Genomic DNA, 4752 nt, shown 5'->3' on the forward strand with positions numbered 1-4752 from the left:
GCGTAGAACAGAACGCTTGCCAGAGAAGGGGACGGCCTGCGGATTTTCGAGTGAATCACAACAAGTGGATCTAAAATAAATTAAATGAAAAAATATATTTTCAAAATAAAAGATTTTTCCCTAAGCGAAATAAAAAATTTAAAAAATAATTAATGTTAAAGGACATATGTACGAGGGTTGCCTTTTAAATTTCGGGATTTGGAAAAACTGGTGATGCAATCTGTCAATTAACAATTTTATCGTAAAGTTTGACGTTTTTGAGGTTATCCGTACTCAGAACGTTTTGACATACGAGCGCTATTTGTGTTGTTAAAAAAATGTTTAAAGTTTCAATCGACACGAGTCTTTTTTGAGAGATCTTCGCTTCTTCTGGTGTTGAAAAACGTTGAATTTTCAGTTTATTTTTTACGTACGGGAATTAAAAGAAGTCATTTGGTGCTAGATCCAGGACTATATGGCGGATGACTCATCAAATCGATGTTTTGAGTACTCAAAAATGCAGTTGTTTGAGCCGATGTGTGAGAGCTCGCATTGTCGTGGTGATGGGTGATCCGTCGACAACGGTTGAATTTCCTGATTTCTTGGAAGACAACTGGCAAACAAATTGTTGTGTACCACTCAGAATAGACTGTTGTGCGTTGTTCTAGAGGTTTGGTTGCGATATATCCAGTTTTTCCGAAAAAACATGCGACCATTTGCTTGGAAGTGCTTCGTGCGTGAACAACTTTGGTTGAATTCGGCTCATCTTGAAACACCCATACAGTCGATTGCAGTTTAGTTTCGGGCTCATTCGCGTAAATCCACGACTCCTCACCTGTCACGATATTAAAGACGAGTTTTGAAGCACCGCAATCGTATTTTTCGAGCATTTCTTCCGGCCAATCGACACGAGTCTTTTTTTGAGTGATTGACAAATTGTGTGGAATCCAACACGAACAAATTTTTTTGACAGTTAAATGTTCATGCTATATTAAGTATATGCTGGTCCCAGTAATACCTAAGGTTGTCTCTATCTCACAAAAAGTCACATGACGATCTTGCAATATCCGTTCAAGCACAGCATCAATGTTTTTCAGAACAACAACTGATTTTGGACGACCTTCACGAAATTCATCTTGGAGTGAACTCCGATCACGATTTAATTCTCCAAACCATCAATAAATACTGATCATTGATGGAGCTTCATCACCAAAAGTTGAATTAAGTTCATTCATGCAATACTGCTGTGTCAATTCACGTCGAAAGTTGCAAAAACTAATCGCACGAAAATTTCCATAACCCAATTCCACAATTTGGCGGACATTGACACTTTTAAAATTTTTTTAACAACACAAATAGCGCTCGTATTTCAACACGTTCTGAGTATGTATAACCTCAAAAACGTCAAACTTTACGATAAAATTGTTAGTTGGTAGATTGCATCACCAGTTTTTTCAAATCCCGAAACTTAAAAGGCAACCTACGTATTAATGGATCAGTTTTCGTCTTTATCGTTATTCGCATTACATCGAGATTGCTCTCAGTTCGATCGCCATCTACGATGCTATGCGAATAACGACACCAAATTGCAAAACATAAACAAAGCTGCAGATGATGCTTGGCCCGAATATCGACGATACACGAGAGACCAGTGATTACCGTTAGTTCTTGCGGATGGCCCGTCTTTTCATCGAGCTGCTACATTGCGGACAGTACCACTTGCCCTTGGGGGAGGACGTTATATTAACGCACGGATAGTGGAACCACTCGAATGGGCACTGTAAAATAAAGGTGAATTTCAAAATAGAACCGACACCAGCGCTGGCACAGTGTCATAGCTTTCCGTTGACATCGGTTAGCAGTACTTACGTCTTCGTTGTCACAGGCCACCATGTCGCCGTAGGAAACTTGATTGCAAATGCAGTAACGAGGTTCGTTTGGATCGTAAGACCACTCACCTTCGGGCGTTTGTTGGACCACCATCCCAGACTCTTTCAGGACGACCGAGCCAGAGGTGCTGGAGCCGCTGGAGGCAGTCAGGGTGGTGCTACCGGCGCCGCTGATGCTGTCGCCTTTGGTGTCTTCACCCCGATTGCCGTCCAACGAGCTGACCGACGATGTTGACACTGCGGTTGCAGTGGAGGAGTGCAGCAGTGCCATCGCCGATGCCGTATTCGCAAGAACACCAGAAGCCGACGATCCAGCGGGACCAGCAAGGAACTGCTGCTGTACCATCTGCAAGTGATGGTGCTGCTGCTGTTGCTGTATTTGCTGGAATTGTGTTCGCTGCTGTGACTGCACATGGATCACCTGCCGTTGTAAGTTGTGCGGAGTTTGCCCAGGGATATAGCGGCGCAATGTAGGCTTCGTGATAGTTTTCCATCCTGAGCGCGTTTTCAACGTGGGCTGCACCGGCACTGGCGCCAATGGTAACGAATGGGACCCGTCTTGCGCCTGCATGAGCTGCGGATGCGCGAGTGTCTGCATAGGCAGCTGCTGCTGCTGACCCGACTGCTGCGATGTTGCCGGAACCGGTTGCTGCGGTTGTTGCTGCTGCAGCAACTGCGGTGTCAATGACTGCAGTGATTGCAGCGACTGCTGGAATAGTTCCTGCAGCTGCTGTGGGTGCGTTAGTCGTTGCTGCGCCTGCTGCGGTGCCGTCGGTAAGAGAATGTGCTTCTGCTGCACATTCTCGATGTTGTCGAGCTGCTGAATTTGCTGAGGAAGCAGCTCCTGTTTCATCGCCGCCGGCTGCTGCTGTCGGACCGCGAGCTGTTGCAACATCGGTTGCTGCGATACTGGCTGCAGGTGTTGTAAAGGAACTTGCGTGTTTGAATGGTGCAGATTTATTTGCTGCTGCACCGCGATTGGCCCATTGGTGCCCATTATGTACGGTTCCAGGGTAGATCCCTTCTGCTGCTGTTGTGGCTGCACAAGCGATTGTGTTACTTGGACCGTTCCAACCTGCTGCTGTTGCTGTTGTTGTTGCTGCAACGTGGTTGTTTGCTGGCCTAGAATTGCAAACGGCGTTTGATTCGACAGAGTGGTGAGTATCGGTGTTACGATCGAATTGCTAGAAAGCAAGGTCGTGGTAGTTGTGCCCTGCACACCACCCGCCGCAGAGTTTGCAGTGTTTGGCGTGCTCGTAAGATCTTTCTTCTTCGTACGTCGCTGGTTCGAGAAAACGCTCGACTCTCGCTCGACTCCCTGCATGCCGTTGTGTGTGGCCCCCGCCAGCTCACTATTGACCAGCAGCTCTTGCGATCCCTTTGCGCCAATCACTTCGTACGATGCCTTCAGACTGCCCGTTTGACAACCCTGCTGCATTTGTTGCGTTTGCGCAATCGCCTGGCTTGCAGCGGCAGCAATAGCAAATCCTGCCGGAGAAAAATTTGGCAAATTATAGGATATGTTTGAATTTGGAAGACGAAGCGTGCGCACCAACATTCATAGCAGGAGGGACGACGATCGTGCCCGACACAATACTGGCAGGTACCGCCGTGCCCGGGGTCGTCGGACGAATGTGCACATTCATGATCGGAGCAACATTCGATGCGCTAGCTCCGGATGCAGCAGCGGCACGCTTTTCGGCAGCAGTGACGGCCACGCTCTCACGACGCTTTACCGGCTCCGACTTGTAGCGACTATCCGAGCGCCCGGAAGATGTTCCGGAGTACGAATGATGGACGTCATAGAAGGGGTTTTCCTTCTGGTTCGTGCCACCGTTCGACAAAGCGTTGCTGTCGACCTCTAACGAACGTTGTTCTAGTATTTCTGTGATGCCATTGTGATCCGCTTCCAGCTCACACTTGAATTTGTACAGCTCGGTGTCGAGACGGCGCATATATCGTTCAACCACATCGTACATCTGCCCTGCCAGTTGTATTTTTTCATCAGAATCGTCCAGCACGCGGTTGTAGCCGCCTCGAATTGCGTTGAACTCTGCATCCGCCACTGCAGTTGGTAGTTTCCTTTCGTAACACTGTTGAAACAGTGAACGGGCCCGTTTATCCAGGGAATCAGTGTTATCTGCAGAAGCGCGAGAGAAAATGTATAAATATTTGCTTCCAAATACTTTGTGATACCACCTACGTACTTTGGACGGTCAAATCCATCTCACGCATTTCCGTGAACCCATCCCGAAGCTCCTGGGGTAGATGCTCGATCACTGGAATCGAATAAAAAAAGATACGATAGTTACTACTTATTTTTACATTTTCTAAAATTGCACCAACAACTTTCATTTTGTGACGGAAGCTTGTCATGGAAAGTGAATCCTGTCAGAATAAAGTTATAGTTTGTATTAAGGAAAACTTTGGAAGTGAGTATAGTTGCAATATTGGGTAATAATTTGTTGAATTTGATTGTTGGTAGATGGCCTTTGCTGCGAGCTTGATGACTGCAGACATCTTCAGATACTTTTGCTTACGCATCGTGGATTTATCTTTGTTACTTAATTAGGCGTCATGATTTTCAACATACTTTCAAGGCAATCCTCCAAATGTTGCATTTTGGCTGAAAACTTTCCCAATACTACACTCGAACAAACTAAACCTGCATTCAGCTTCTGGTAACGTCGCAGGCCGAGCAGGAAAATAACTTCTTCTTCTTCTTTCGATATGCGAGTCGGGGTATATCCTCCTACGCTAAGTCGAACAATTTGTTCCCTTACACGTAATCAGAGGCGTACCAACTCTGTCCGAACTCCTATGAAGGGGCTCGTCCTTTAGGACCGGCTAATAATAGCCATATGTCCACCCGCCGCCCACGGGA

At 46.6% G+C, this 4752-nt stretch overlaps 1 pseudogene; it reads right to left on the reverse strand.

Moving 5' to 3' along the window:
- Positions 1-1548: 1548 nt before the first annotated feature.
- On the reverse strand, positions 1549-4489 carry LOC131264534 (inhibitor of growth protein 3-like; annotated as a pseudogene).
- Positions 4490-4752: the final 263 nt, after the last annotated feature.

Source organism: Anopheles coustani, chromosome 2, assembly GCF_943734705.1.
Source record: "Anopheles coustani chromosome 2, idAnoCousDA_361_x.2, whole genome shotgun sequence".
In the NCBI taxonomy this organism is placed as follows: domain Eukaryota; kingdom Metazoa; phylum Arthropoda; class Insecta; order Diptera; family Culicidae; genus Anopheles; species Anopheles coustani.